This window comes from Tamandua tetradactyla, chromosome 26 (assembly GCF_023851605.1).
Source record: "Tamandua tetradactyla isolate mTamTet1 chromosome 26, mTamTet1.pri, whole genome shotgun sequence".
Lineage (NCBI taxonomy): Eukaryota > Metazoa > Chordata > Mammalia > Pilosa > Myrmecophagidae > Tamandua > Tamandua tetradactyla.
The window spans coordinates 40631207-40648188 of NC_135352.1; the positions used below are offsets into that span (position 1 = coordinate 40631207).

Genomic DNA, 16982 nt, shown 5'->3' on the forward strand with positions numbered 1-16982 from the left:
CCTTTTATAGAAGTATGATGTGATGTCATTTCCAGAGGGCCATCTCAACTTTGAGTTTCACCAATGGCTGCCCACAGTCTGAATTTATATAGAATTTGAAATTATAAATCTAGAATTAGATGAAATTTAGCAAAATCCCTATGAAACAAGTTAACACAAGAATATATATGTATGCTTGTTTCTTCATCTTGAAAATGTGTAAAAACAAACCTTATGCACCACAGTTTAAAACTTTTTTGAAAAAAATCACACCTGTCTAATTGCCCTTTGGACATCCATTACTGCACCAGTCAACTGAAATCTGTATGGTGTTTTTCTGCCAAGTCTTTCCCTAGCCGAGTTACTCTACCTGAGAAATTAAAACATGCGAGAATAAAGTTTGGGGAGAATCATGAGGTAATCCCCTTTACCTAATCATATCTCAAAGATTTTACCATAAGTCATAATAAACAACAGAAGTGAAATTTTTTTCTCTGAAAGATTTGAAGGAGAAAAAAATTATTGAAAAGCAGTCTGGTAGTCATTTTAGTTTCCCATATAAAAACACTGTGTTAAAATACATTAAGAACAAATAAGAAATTCTGTAGAGGTGTGCAGAGAGATGTGACACATCCTTTCTATTAATAAATCATACTATTTCAACATTTTGATTTAACGATTCTTCTTTTTGCCCTTCACCGACTCTAGAATGAGAGAAATCAATAAATAAGATTACACTCAGTACCTCATGCAATTTTTTACCAGTTGTGGGCACAGCTATCCAATTATGGTTTAAGATTTGCTAAACATTTATTACCATTTTTCCAATTTATTCAGAGGAAACTTTTGGAGGTTCATTTGGTAGAGGCAAAAAGTAGTGCGTTAATGTAAATCAGTATCGATTGTGCTAAGAAATGCAGTAAAGAATACAGTGCGCTAAACAGAATAGCTACCTTTTTTTTTCCCACTTAATGACAGACAACTGATCTAAGGGAGAAAATTTCATTCTTCATGAGAATCATGAAACAATATTAACCAAGGCATATTTATGAAAAACTCCACCATTCTTTTTCCAATAATTATTTTCATGAAAGTGATATTTAAAAATCAGGCAAGCATAAACTTTAAGAAATGCCAATATTTCTTATAGTGCGTGTTATTCTTATTTTGAATAAAAGATCTTAGTATCTTTAGCAATGTCCAGTGATGCAGACATCATTATGATAGTTCCTTCATTCAGCAAAGGTCTTTTGAGCATGTGCTATATCCAAGCTGTTCTAGACCCTTGGGATGTCAGTATGCAAAACAGTCAAGCACATCATCCTTGAAGAGCTTCCATTCTAGCAAAGGAAGATAGGCAGTGGGGGAAGGGAAAACTTAACAAATAGTTAAATTATATGGTACATTAAATTGCTACAAAAAAGGAAATGTGAAGCAGGAAAATGGGCCTCACAAAAGAACCAGATGCGAGGCTGGTGGGCAGAAGGCAGTGTTAAATAACGTAGCCAGCAATGGGCTTACTGACTTGGTGTGATCAGAACAAAATTTTGAAGGTTATATGGGAGTTAGTCAAACAAATATCTGGGGAAAGAGCATTTGAGTCTGAGGAGGTAGCCAGAGGAGAGCTCTAAATTGGGACCATGGAAGGCTTGTTCAAGGAACTGCAAGTAGGCCAGTGTGCAGGAGCAAAGGAGACAAGTACCGGGAAGGGTAGACGGATACAGAGAATGGAGGATTTGGGCTGTCACTCAGAATCACATGGAAAGTTGCTATAGGCATTGTACAGAGCAGTGGCATGGTCTGACTTGCATCTTTGAAGGATCACTCTGGCCGCTGTGTTGAGAATAGACTGTAAGCAGTTGGATGAATCTGAAGTTTAGGAGAGAAGGTGAGAATAGAGATATCAATTTGGTGGTCATCAGCATGTAGATGAAATGACAGGAGATCAGAAAGTGAGCATTATAGACAGGGAAAATAAAAGAGACAAAGCTTGATTTCTGAAGCATTTCAAAATGAAGAGGTGGAGGAGAAGAAGAGGAAGTAGTAAAAGAGATTAAGAAGCTACTAGTGACAGAGGAGGAAAACTAAGGCTCTGTGATGGTTTGGAAACCCAGTGAGGAACGTATACCTTGGTGGAGAAATTTTGAAACAATTAATCAAGTTTTATGAGTACTGGAAATGAACATCATCTTTAGTAACACGGAGACCACTGATGGCCTTGACAGTGAAGTTCCAGTAGAGTAGTGGGATAGCAGCAGTTTTAAAAGAGAATGGAAGAAGAACCCAAGTCTGTGAATACGATAGGCAACTCTTTCGAGGCATGTTGCTGCAAAGGGGAACAAAGAGATGGGGCAGTAGCTGGCAGCAAAAGTCAACAGCAGTTTCTTTGTTTGTTGTTACATAAATCAGAAAAATAACAGAATCTCTGTATGTTGAGTGAATGAGGCAATAGAGAGAGAGAAAAAAAGAGATTGATGCAGGAAGAGAGGGGAAGAAATGCTGGATTCATGGCTTGGATTAGGCAAGATGCAATGAGATCGAGTAGTTGGATCAGCTTTCCAGAATGGCATGGATAACTTATGCTTGGCTCAGATAAGAAGGCACATAGCGTGGGCATGAATGCTGCTAGGTTTGCAGATGGAGTAGTGGGAGGCTGGGGGTGATCACGGGCAGGAGTGTCTGGTGCTTAAATATGTGTAATTCTCATTTGTTTGCACAATACAGAATAAAGCGACATACATTTATCTATCTATATCAACCATTTGGCACCTTCCGTATACTACTCCACCATCTTGAGCAAAAAAATTAATTACCTAATCCCAGTTTCCTCTTTTATAAAATTTGCAAAATACTACTTATCTTACAGGTTTTAAAAAGGATTAAATGTAGAGGGTATTGATGGAAAACATGGGTTCAAGGTCAAAACATCTCCATCATTTAAAGTACGAACTTTGGTAAATGATTTAACTTTTTCATATTTCAGTTTTCTATCTGCAAAATGGAGACAGCAATAATTCCAATCCAATAGAGCTGGCATGAAAATAAAATTAGATAATCCACGTAAAGCATTAAGGGACACACATGACACTTACCCTGTGCTGGGTACATAGCAGTGATCCAATAAAGACAAGCATTATTATTATTAGACTCCAGTCTGCTCCCCATCTTTTCTGAAACCTCCATAAATTTTCAATAGCACATCTATCATAGAGATATTCCATGGTAGCAATCTAACTATTCGATTTACAGACTAAGCCACTTTATGAGTTACCACATGCATAATCCGCTATCCTTCTAAACTCTTCAATTTCCTTTAATTATATTCTACAACCAACATTGAAATATTTTCAGATGCAGATATTGGGACAAGGTATTTTCATGACTTATATATTTGATTATTTAAAGTTAACTAAAAGTAAATAGGTACTTAGCTGGACCAGTTCTGAATTCATTGGCCTCTACTGAACTATTTTCCCTAGAAGTATGACTGTTAGCTTGTTGGACATCAGGGAGTAAGAAGTGGAAAACTTAGGGTTAGTTGCTGTGAGATTGAAGAATATGGCAATTAAGTAAGTCAATTGAAATTTTGGTAGCTCTACTTTTTGAAACTGCATGGATGCACTTAAAGACATATTTATAATAAAGAGTAAGTTCTTACAAATATGTAGAAGGTAAGCACTGTACACAGAACTATCAATTTGTATCAAACTAATGCTTCTGGATTCCTTGTTAAATTTTTAGCATTTCAACAGATATTTGAAATAATGTAAAGAAAAGCAAAAATGGTTTAGATGTGCCAGTCATTCAACTACGACTACAGGGTATAATTTGCAAATCATCACATGATTGATAGGGAATAATATGTCATAAAAGATAAAGAGAAAAATGCAGTAATTGAAAAGAATTAGAAAAATACAAAAGAGGATATAAAACATTTGAAGTAAAGCATTGTGAAATAACATCATTGGATTTACAGTGGTATCAATAAACTCGACACAATGAGACAAAGAAAATGTTACAACATAGATTATGTAAAAAGGATATCTTCCTCTGCAGGAAGATAAAAGATTATCTTGAAATATCTAAGGCTCACTTTTTTGCATTACAAAGAACTCTGAATTGCAATAAAAGGCTAACATTTAAGAAAGGCAGGGGATCAGACAGGAAAGCTGCATTTGGAACTGGAGACCTGGGTTCTAGTCCTATCTTAACAAAGGGTGATATTAAAGATAATGATAAAATAGTGTGCAGGAGCAGGTTTTGGGAGCCACCACCAGTTCTCCCTTGGGTTCCTGCACCCGGAGCAGATAAGGGTGCTGGGTTGCAAGGGTGGAGTTGGAGGCGCTCAGGAGACTTGAAACAGGGGCCCTGGTTATTTACCAGCTGCCTCTGAAGGACTGTAGCAGTTCATCAACCATTACGTTCAGTATGTTCCAGCTGGTACATACCATCTGAATAACAGCTCCAAGAGATAAACTCCTGGGTGAAACACAGTAAACTGGGCGAGATGGAGTAGATGACACCTAGTGGGCACTTTAACCTCTAACAATCTATAAGTCTTCTTGTGTCCCAGTATGTGTGAATGTGGGTACACACACAGAGATGAATGTTTTATCCCATGCAGACGTCTTTTGATTTTTGGATTGACCTGAATTGTGAAACTAGTAATTCTAATGTGGGGAGGTGTATGGGGGAGGCGAAAACGATACCCTAGCGGACTTAATTGTAGGAAGCAGAATAAAAATCTTTTTTACACATCCTTTCCAAAGGCATCAAAGCATGATTCACAAAATCTAAATGACATTTCTCCAACATACTGCCCTTAAGGGTCATTCACCTAGCTGCCTGCCTCACAACTTCATTCCTTCTCGCAGCAGCTCAGTTGTCCCTTGTAGGTACACACCACAGTTCCCCCTTCCTTCCCTCAGTCTTTGTGGATCACAAACACTGCTGTCATAAACACCAGTGTGCAAATCCATTTGTGTCCCCACACTCAGTTGAATGGAATGGCAGAAACAAAAAGAGAAATATTAGTATGCCTCACTCACATCACATGGACTAACTCTAATGCACAAACTCAGAGAACTGAGGTTGAGAGCATGGTTTACCAGGTTGGGGCCTATTATAAAGGGTCCTAGATTGTGAGTTCTTGCAGCAGTTGCATATATTCAGGAGTTGTAACTGTTATTTCTAAACCTTGAGACACTGAGCTGTTTGTATACAATCTGGTCATTTCCAGAAACTTCCAGTATTTATGTAACACCTGAGACTCAGAGTTCTGAAGCCAGGAAAGTCAGCATTACCCCACACAGCAACTGCTAAAAAAGTTGAAGTGATCAGATTTTGACTAGAGGTATGAATGAAGCATCAGAATAAAGAGTAAAGGATGATATGGTCCATATTTCAAAACTTCAAATTATTCTAGACCAAACAGGGGGATGTTGATTTGTTGCAAAATTTATATTTTGGGTAGTGTATTACCTAATTTAATTTGCATGGTCAGTTTAGTTGAACACCATAAGTACGTGGAATCTTGAGTAGGGCAAGAGGTTTTGTTTGTTTGTACAGGTTTGTGTGATGCCCTGATACATCCCAGAATAATTTGGGCAGAGAACAAAAAAGTATTTGCAAAGTCCATTTGAGGGACTGGGGAGAAAGGAGGAAATATTCAAATTCCCTATTTGGGGAATTCCTGATTATCTCACATGCAGTGGGGACAATCAATTCAAGGGCTGAGCCCTTGATCTTGGGGTTTGCCTCTATAAAACTTATTCTTGCTAAGCTTATTGTAACTATGCCTAAGAGTCACCCCCAGAGAACCTCTTTTGTTGCTTAGACGTGGCCTCTCTCTTCATAAGCCAATTTGACAGGTGAACTCACTGCCCTCCCTGCTACATGGGACATGACTCCCAGGGGTGTAAATCTCCCTGGCATTGTGGGACATGACTCCCAGGATGAGCCGGGACCTGGCATCATGGAATTGAGAAAGGCTTCTTGACCAAAAGGGGGAAGAGAGAAATGAAACTAAAGTTTCAGTGGCTGAGAGATTTCAAACAGAGTTAAGAGGTTATCCTGGAGCTTATTCTTACACATTATATAGATATCCCTTTTTAGTTTATGGTGGATTGGAGTGGCTGGAGGGAAGTACCTGAAACTATAGAGCTGTGTTCCAGTAGCCTGGATTCTTAAAGACGATTGTATAACAATATAGCTTTTACAATGTGACTGTGTGATTGTGAAAACCTGTGACTGATGCTCCTTTTATCCAGAGTATGGACAGATGAGTAAAAAAATAAGGATAAAAATAAATAAATAAATGGGGAGGTGGATAAAGGGTAAAAATCTGTGTAGGTTGAAATACTAGTGGTCAATGAGAGGGAGGGGGAAGGGGTATATAGGATATATGAGTTTTTCTTTTTATTTCTTTTTCTGGTGTGATGCAAATGTTCTAAAAATGATCAAGGTGATGAATACACAACTATGTGATGATACTGTGAGCCAATCATTGTATGTCATGTAGGAACTGTGTGTGTGATTTCTCCTTGTTGCATCGTAGGTGAGGTAAATACCTGTGACACATGGTATAAAACGCACGTGGCATAGAGGGGAGCAGGACCTCTATTTCTGCATAGATCCATTCTGCTAGTTATTCCTCATGCACTAATTCATCCAGTCTTATGTAAAGCACGCTTGTTGAGGCTGAACTATAGAGTCACACTGGTCTTAAATACTAACCTAGTAGTCTCCTTTACTTCTTCTGTGATTGGGGGACAAGGATTCCATTGCCCTGAGAGAGTGATCACGAGGGATGAATGAAACGCACCGCACCATACACTTAGCACATGACCTGATGTGTAACAAATGTTTAATAAATGTGATGCCACTCTCTACATGTGCCAGGCCCTGTGCCACACTTGGGTCTCAGTGTAGCCTGCACAGCATTACATGTCTTTAAATAGAGCAGTCTCATTCTCCCTCACTATTGCCTGCCATTTTTGAAAGACAGATACCACTCTCCAGCATTTTGCAGCTGTGCATGATTTCTTGATGGTGAACTTCAAAGACTCTGACTACAGCAGGCCAGCCCAGCTCCTCTTGCCCTCCAGCAGCTGCCCAGGAAGTGCGTGGTCATCCAACTACCGTCTACATCAGTCCAGAGAAATTCAATATCAGAGGTTGAGCTAGTTTTTCTTGTAGATACTTTTTTTTTCAATAAAGAGAAATAGAATAGTATGAAAGGAATTTTTTATATTCAGCCTGTAATTTAAAATAGGAACCAGTCCCACCCCCTTACCCATATTATTGACAGCTCTTTCCAATGTGAAAAAGTTAGGATGGACATAGCCCAAACATCCCTAAAGGTTGGGAGAAATATTAAAGGAGAGGAGGAATTAAAACAGAGAAGTTAGGATTTAACAAATGAGCATGACTACTGACTTATTGTATTGATACTTGTTTTAATCTCCAGTGTCTTGGAGCAGCTAGAAGAAAAAACCTAAAATTGTGGAACGGTAATCCATTCCAAACTCTGAAATCTGTTCTATAACTAATTGTTGCAGTGTGCTTTGATATTTCTTGGTTTTGTGTATATCTATTTCATAATAAAAATAAAAAAATAAAAAAATAGGAATGGGGACTTGTGATCATTACTAAGTTTTAAGTGTAGAGATGACCTGAAATTTTAAACATTTCCTTGCGGTAACACTGTGGCAGTGTTTCTCAAGGTGGCAATTGTACTTGATTTCTAAATGTGTCTTCCTTTATATCCCTGCCTAATTTCTACCACTTCCCAACACACACCTTTGGTTTAAGTCAGCCCTGTTTCCTAATCATTTCCTTTACTTCTCAGAACCATCCATGTCGTGATTTTCCCAAACTCCTGTGCACTTTTGGGCCATCCTGTCTCTAATTTCTTAATGGCCTTTGTCAAGAGAGTGTCAGAGGTGAGCCATGGCGGTCTTCAGAGTAGAGACTGACCAATTTCCTGCCATTTTACTGACCTAGAGAATCCTCTTTATTGTAAACGATTCAGACAGCCTAGCAATGTAGACACCAATAGAAGTTTGGAAGGATATTTCATTGATAGTCTGTGAAAAAGCCTCAACCAAATTGTCACAGCATGGTGGAATTCAAACATTTTATCTTCAATATCAGAAAATCTAAAACACTTTTTTTTATCTTCTGTGGAAATATTCAGAAAGTATAACAAAATCATGATAAACTGATTACAAAAATGGCTTTAATACTTCTTGCCGAAATTCACATTGTATAGGTCATGAGTAGAAGGAGGGCAGCATTTGTTTCCCCAGCCCTTTAAACCGGGCTGTTCACATGACTTCCTTGGTTAATAGAAAGTGGTGGAAGCGAGGGTGCCTTTTGCAGCACAGGTGTCCAGATGCCAGGCGCAATGCTGCTTCTTTCTCCTCCTGGAACCCTGCTGCTATCATGAGACACACCTGGGCTCTCCCCAGAGGCTGCGAGACCCAGGGGCAGAATCAAGGGACCTTAACCCACGTCCAGTCTAACTGCAGAGACAGTCTGCGGGAGACCCCGAGTTGCATGGGCCAGCCCAACAAGATGAGAAGAACCACTCATTGGAGCCCAGTCCAAATGACAGTGGTGGAAATTAGTAAATTTTGCAATTATCGTGCAATAGCAACGATATGCAATAGCAATAATAATAGCAATAACAACGATAATAGCAATAGCATGAATCTACATATTCATGCTAGGTAGTTTTAAAACAATTTATTTAAATCCTTTATCTGTGTAAGAACACAGTCCTTTGACTATAGCCAGATTTTGATAGCCTTTATCTTCATCTAAAATATTGCTAAACTTTCCTTTTCTCTTCGTTTCGGGAATGGTCTTTATCGTTCCAGTATAATGCTTTCAAGGCTTTGAGAGTTCATTGTTGCATTCTGGACATTCTCCAAGACAATTAGTAACATAAAATAAATGTTACTAAGCCAAAACCAGTGACAGCATTCCAAAGGAACACTAGTGAACCTTGAGTTCAAGTCAAATATTAATCCAAATCTCTTAAGATTCAAGAACAAACACAGGAGTTCTAAGACCACACTGAAATGGGGTAAAAAAAAAAAAAAAGAAAGAATATGTGTAGTATCGGACACTGGTTCGTTAAAGACTTGCAGGTAATATTTTAAAGGAAAATCACCTTAGATATTCCTATTCAAAATTCCAGCTGGCTTTGTTAATATTTTGAAAACAGGGTATAGTCCAATCCAAGCTGCTGTGAGGCAAAAGAAGCTTCATTTTCTTTAGTGATGTATCAATGACATCTATGAGTGCTGAGTTCATTGAATAACAGTGTGTATTTTACCTCAAAGGGAAGTGTAAAATGAAAAGTAAAGGCCAATGCTCTTCACAAAGCATCTATGCTTATTCCTAGCCCCTGTATTCAATATAACTTCAATTAACAGTGTAATGAAACTTGGCAACATCAGTTTAGCTGTGAATCATGAGCCATAACATTAAAAAGCAAAAAAAAATTTTAAATTATTCCATTTGTTAGATGTTGACTTTCCCAGAGAGTAAAGCTTCAGCACTAATAAAAAGATGTTTCAAAATTACCCTTGTAGGTTTATAGAATCATATTATGAAACACAGCTAAGATATTACCTTTATGCCTTTTTAAAAGGATGCTTCAAATTAATTTATATTTATTTATTTATTTTTTAAATAAATATATTTTTAAGGCTGCAATGTCTAAGTTTTATTTCAGCATACTTTAAGCCAGGAAATAATATATTATTATTTTATACTATATAATATAATAATTTCAATTGGTTAAAAAAGTCTCTGATATATAGTTTAATATAATAGAGATTACTCTTATCATGAAATTTTACTTTCATAAAACTCAATGTCTGTATTTCAAAACAAGGCAAAATGAAGGTGGCATATACTTGGAGGAGATGTTTACAAATGAGGCTTCACAATTAAGAAAACCACATTTGTTCTCATTTCTTCTACAAAGGTTCTGCAGGTTGAACACATTGTATCTTGATATGTTTTAACATAGTTTAAGATAATTCCATTCATGATCATCTTAAACAAACATTTCTGGGTCCTCACAAACAGAAACTACAATAAACTACTTGTTGTACATAAGTGCTATAGTCAGTACAGATTGCTTGCATATTAAAATGTGCTCCTTCAAGGAAGTCTTCTCTGATATTGTTGACAGCGTTCGGGGGTTGGAGAATACATTTCCCTGGTCATGTATAATTCTCCTTAGCTCTTGTCACAGTGTAATGTGCTGGTTAATTGTACCATTATTTATTTAATGTGTGCCTCAGTCTTTGGAGGGAGAACATTATGAGACAAGGGCCATGTTTGCCTGCCATATCCCTGCAATCCAGGGCAGCACATGACATAGAAGATTGAATAAACGAAGAGATGATGAAATAAGAACACACAACAACAAAGCACAATGGATATCTTGCTTTTCTTCTAAATGCATTCCACTTTTTCTTAAGTTGTCTACATACCAATTTAGGCAGTATAACGAAAAATATTAGTCACATCTCTTAAAATGTCTGATGACTTATCTTCCTTCACAGTTCTTTTTCTCTTTTCCTGAGTATGCTGATTATTTAGTATAGTCTTAAGACACCTTGGGAAGAGAGTTTTGTTTTGTTTTTCATTTTATTTTACGTTTCTCATTCCGGCTCTAAGAACAGCAAGGAAATGTATTTTACACTTATTTTTTGCACTTAAATCAATAAACTGTACTTGTTATCCTTTTAAGCTATTGTGTGCTTTTTTTTTCTTTTGAAACACTTCTCATTATTTATCTCCCTTCATAGAAGGTACAAAATCAAAAACGAGGAAAACAAACTAACTATAGCTACATCAGGTTTTAGATTTCTTGAGAAGACCCAAGGAGGTACTGTAACAAAATCGGTGTGTCTGGCCAGTCCTGATACTTTGTAGATTTGACCCTGACAGGCAGGGATACTTTTAATGAAACAAGTCACATTATTCTCCCCAAGACTTCCTGAGAAGTCCTTGCTTACTCTATTAACCTTGTCTAGAGCATCCTCCTCCTAAATTTATGCCTCTTGAACTCCTACCCATTTATGGTGAAAGGAAATACACAACTTTCCTTTCTTCATTTCCTTTCACATCATATGCATAATTCCAGTTCATTCAATTGGTCAACATATATTTCTTGAACAACTGTTTTCCAGCTACTTAGCAAAGCTTTGGTTATACAGTAGTGAAAAAAGATATAGTCCAGTAGTCACAAACCTCGCAATCAAGAGAGTACAAGATTATGTCATTTTCATGAAGATGCTATTCTGACAACAGGTAAAAATTGTATTCTGGAACAGGTAAAAATTGTTTATCTTGCACCTTATGGCTAAGGAGAAAAAGCTCTAACGAAGATGACATTGCACTGTAGCTAATTACTAAAGGAGGTATCTTCAAACTGGAAAAAAGAACATGCAGAGAGCCCTGAGAATGCAGGGGAAGGAGTTCTCTATTTCTGATTCGGTTTTGCTTATCTGCCTGGGGTGAACCTCATGAATAGCATCCTGTATCTACCCACAAAAGTCACCTGTGAACAGCGTTAGTCCTTTGAGCCTAGAGTTCAGATTGACCTCTGTACCTGAGGACACGCAGGGGATGCGAGAGGGCCCATGAGGTGGGACACAGGAGCTGGGTAGTAACTCTGACCTTTATTAGCCACAACACTCAGCCTGAACGCATTTCCATGGTGCTTTCCTGTGTGTTCTGACATAATTTTGTATAGTTGTAGAAAACTTCTGGCTTCTATTAGTTGTTTTAAGAAGCAACAAAGAAAAGGATGTTCATCCTTTCTTTTTAATCTGATAATTTATTAATGCATTTAAGTAGTAATGGTTCTCTGGATATTTTAAGTTTTCTCCAAATATGTGGGTTTATTTTTGTTTGAACCCAGGTCTCTAGCATGGCAGGTAAGAATTCTGCCCATGAGCCACCGCCGTATCTGTTTATCCTTTCTTGGGCCAGAGTAAAACTGCACCTTTGGGATCAAAGTGGTGAGAGAGGCAGTGTCCACCCTAAGAAGAATCTGAGTTTCAGAGGCTGAGAAGAAAGGTACTTGGTAAGCTGCCCTGTTATCCTGATATTTCACCTATCTGAGCTAAATCTGGCACATTTTGAATGTTATTTTAGCTATCAAGATCTTTCTTTAAGAGAAAAAAAAACTTCCTAATGTTGTCTCCAGTGAGGACTCCCTGGTTTTACTGGCTTGGTGTGAGGAGGTCTGAGAACCAGCAGCACTGAAACGTGGTAGTGTGCACTCATGCAGGACATGCACGGTGTGAACTGGCCTGAGGGGCTAACCTCAAACAGATTTATACAAAGTACAGTGTCGAAAGCTCTGGTGTGATCCATGAGAATTGCTGGTCTCAGCTGTAGGAGCAGGGCTGGGTCAGTTTCCTGCAGTGGTGCTGTGCTATGTTGAATTGAACACTTGATAGCCAATTAGTTCTTATAGATCTGCCCATAAATAGCAGAATCCTGCCCAGGGGACTAGAAGTACAGGAGATCGGATTCCATTTCAGGGAAAGGGGTTGGCAAGAACCCAACAGTATACCAAGCCTTGTGCCCAAGCCCCTAACACTTCCTGGACTTGAAATGCAGGGAACACCCAGTTTTGGGACTGGACAGAGCAGAGACATAGGGAGATAAGACACTTGTGGGAAATTGCATTCCAGTTTTGGTTGGATTTGGGAATTAGAAAAAGACCTTCTTTATCAGGTGGGACTGACACAGAGGGTATTTTTCTGACTTAATTATGCTTTAGCTGAACTGGCATCCATCTAACATGGAGGTGGGAGATTGTCTGCAAATGTAGAGAAAGCAAGATGGGGCAAGTTTCCTAATATTCCCAACTTAGAGTAATAGCTCCCTTTTCAGGTTCCCTATTGCCCCTTGTTTCCTTATGGAATTTATCACTGGTAAGCCTTGAATGGAATTTTATACTTGTCTTTTCCCCCATTATAACGTTATAAATTGTGTAGTGGTCCGACTTCAGGTTTTGTGAGGTACAGAATATTTTTGGAAGTTCTCAGTAAATGTTCTTCATAGTGAATTAAGTTCTTCATGTGATTTTTACTCTCCTTCTTTCTAACAGACCAGGAAGAGCGACACTCATTTATTTTACAAATGTGGTCTGTTTTCAGGGTTGGAACTGGCAGTAAATGTCATGTTTCCTATTTTTGTCTAATACTCTGGATTCGTTTTGTCCTAAGAATGTCATGGACTGTCCAATTTGAAAAAAAAAAAGATGAATGTATTCAGGATTTTGTCATACAAGAAAAAAACAGAAAAAACATTTATTAAATCCTTGAATCCTGGTTTATCTTTCTGTAAACTTCCTCTTACTGTGCTAAAATCATCATAAATTAATCATGACTTTCTGTCCATGAAAAATTTCAAAGGGCAAAAATTAGTCAAGAAAGTAGTTAAAAGATTAAGTAGATTGCAAATATTTGTCTTTCAGAGTTGTATATGTATCCTTTTGTTTCCCACTAAGACAATTGCAGAGTTGTCATTTGAAACTCATTCAATTAGCAATAACTGTCATGTAAACAATCTCTAAACCCAAATGGTTTCAGAGAGACATTTGCATGATTTAAAGTTAAAGCAATCAGCATTTCAAAGTACAATACTTCTTAAATGAAAGAGTCAAGACTTTTCCATACACTTTTTAAAAAAATTCCTGGTCTTCTTTCTGGAGTAATTTCTGTTCCCCAACTAAAAACACACCTTCATTAGGTAGATCAATATTCATAGGATGTAGCAATTTGATAGTGCTAATGGCCTCATATCTCGTATTTTAACATTACATAATCATTCAGTTTCTAAGGAAAATTTGCTGTCAATGCCTACCTTAAATCTTTTTCCTTCTAGAAATTTTGGGTTTATTTGTGAAGACAATAGACAAATTTGCATATAGGTTATTTTAAAGGAGTTATTTGAATTAATCCATCAGGAATTTTTGCACATCAATAGCTACATTGTATGTATAGCATAAATCATTTTCTTCATAGAATTTATTTAAATAAAATCCGTTATTATATTTAAAATGCAATTTCAGTTGTTTAAAAAAATACATTCACCCACCTATTTTCAGAACTCATATGAGTAGCTTTATCTGTGTATCCAAAGAATAGAGGATGATTTTATTTTATTGGAAGCAGGTGTCCATCAGAGGTTCTTTTTGGTAGCACAGCACTAACACTTTTTGATAGAGATCTTTAAAAATATTTCTTTCAGACTTTACAGTTTAGACTATAGGGCATTAACTCCAGAGAGGTTTAGTAATTTATTTTTGTGAACATAGCTTGTTAGGGGTAGAGTTGAGAGTAGGACTCAGATGTTCAAACAGCCCAGTGCTTTTTTATCCTTTTGTTGTTGTTGTTTTTTGATTTGAACCTCCACATTTACACGTATATGCCTTTGCTTCTTTAAATATCTGTATGGATTATCTTTCTTAAGGATAGGTTTTTAATCACACCTCTCCCCAACCCAAGCCAGGGTCTGCTTTAGTATAGTTGCTGTAGAACTGAATTCTATTACTTATGTGGAGAAATGGACAGTCCAGTGTCAACACATCACACATCCGTGGGGGCATTTTGCTTATTTAGCTCTGGAGTACTCTGAATCTAAGAGGTTTGTGTTTATATGGTTTTAAATTGGTTGCTGAAGTCTTTCTTTCAAGGTATATGATAACGATCTTTATATTGTATACAAATGATACATGTATACAATGTATACTGTATACATCATCTCACAGGTATATGATGTAAATGATATGACCACAGCATCTCCTCCCTAAGATGCTTCTCCGGGCACAGTGCTGCAGAAGTTCTTGACCTCCAATACACCGAGAACCTGAAGGCGCCGGGTCTCCAACATCCTTTCCTCATCCAGTCCTCAGCATTCCCCACCAATCTCGGGAGTGGCTGTCTGACCAGAACCCTCCTTCTAAAACACTCTGCCCACTCAGACATCAGGAGCCTTGGCTGCAAAGGTTAAACAGTTCTTTGTCGTCTATTATAAGAACAGGAATTACTATCAGGAGCTATTATAAAACTTTCATATATGAACACTTGGTTTGGATTAGTGAGTTATCTAGGATACACTTAATAAATTCTTCTCTACACCTCCCAATAACATTTAAAATTAAAAAAAAAAACAAATATGGTTAGCATATTGTGCCTATTATAATTACAACAGAGTAAGAGCTCTGAGTATATTTCCCAGAAAAAAATATTTATATAACATACAAAATGGAACCTGCAATGCTGGATAAATCGCTATGAAATATCTTTCTTATCAGAAATTATGCTTGTTTGTGCATTTAGTCTTTTCAATAGAGAATAGCAACCTGTCTCTAGAACCTGCCTTCAGGGGTAAGTAACACATCTTCAGTGGGTACATACTATTTGTCAATCAGAGTTCTCAGCACTGGGAATGCTGTATTAAATAGGCTCCCGACATCCAGAATTGACACTAACACAGGGGAAGAAAGACAAGAAGCACTCAGAAATATATAAATACAGAAATCAATTTCACATAGTTAAGTTTTATGTAAAAGATAAAACGGGTTTTCATGAGAGGGAATGCTTAGAGTCTACTAAGGAAAACTGAGAAGATAACTAAGTTGTAACTTGAGCCACATAAAGGAATCATCTTGAGGATAACTCAGGGACATGTTCCAGGCAAAGTGAGTTGCACATGTTAAATCCCTGCAGCAGGAATGATTTTGATTTGTTCAAAAGACAAGAGAGTCGGTCCATGGGGCAGGCATTAGCGAGTGCTGGAGAGAGCAGAGACAAGGTTGAAGAGGACAGCAGGGACCTCCAGGCAAGGGCAAGTCATTAGCACGTTAATGTGATAACAACAGGAAACCACTGAAGGGTTTTACACAGGAGGTGATGTGATCTGATGTACTCTTTACATTCATCACTTGGCTTTGCAAGACATAGCTGGACAAAAAGAGAGAAAAAAAAAGGAGTGAAATTCTGAAGCTTTTGTGGCAGTTCAGTGAAGGATGGAAGTGGCTTCTAAGTGTGATAATGCTGGAGGTGGTGACAAGTGAGGCAGCTTCTGGGTAACCACATACGGTGTAAAAGAAGGAATAGGATCAAGGATTACTCTTAACTGTTTGATCTAAGCAACTGGATGGCTGCCGGTTCCCTTTAATATAATGAGGGAGAGTGGGCAAGAGGGAATAGATTTAGGATGAAGGGGTTGAAAAAAGTAATTTTATCTTGGCTATATCAGGTTTTAGTGGACTATTGGACACCCAGGTGGACACATTGACTAGACAGTTGAATATATAAGCCTGGAACTTGGAAGAATGTTGAAGACATTCATTTGAGAGTCATCAGTGTGTGAAGAATAGTTAAAGCTATGGGCAGGGATGAAGCTACCCCAAAACAAAGTTTAAATAAAGTATTAAAGAGAATAGGGCAAAGTTCCCGGGCATGACAACATTTCGTAGCTTGTTAGAAGAGAAGCAAGCAAAGGAAACAAAGAAGGAATAACCAGTAAGGTAGAAGGAAAGCCAAGAGATCACTGTTTCATGGAGCCCAGTGAAGAAAGTGCTCTCTGGTATTTAGATGAAGTCAACAATGCTCAGAAGTGCTGAAGTTCAATTATGTTGAGGATAGAAAATTGCCCATTGGTTTTGACCTCTGCAAAGTTAATCAATTGAGGGGTTGGGCAGGCTAGAGATATAAAAAAAGTAGAGAAAGTATGACACTCTCTTTTCTTAAAGGGGGAAAGCAAATTTACTAAGTGAAGTAGGAGTTCCTGGTAGTGATAAGGTAATAGGATTATAACTAACTATTTCTGCCCTAGGGAAGGTAATACAAAGCAGTTATCAGGTGAATCCATACAGTTTAACGGTGAATTGTAGACAAACCTCCTCCACATCTGTTCTCCAAAACCAAATGGGCCTTGCCAGCTCAGAAGCC

General features: G+C 37.7%; 1 protein-coding gene across 1 annotated transcript in view; it reads right to left on the bottom strand.

Moving 5' to 3' along the window:
* The window catches only part of GALNTL6 (polypeptide N-acetylgalactosaminyltransferase like 6), a 1241919-nt gene that overhangs the window by 580365 nt on the left and 644572 nt on the right, over positions 1 to 16982 (bottom strand). The window lies entirely within an intron of this gene.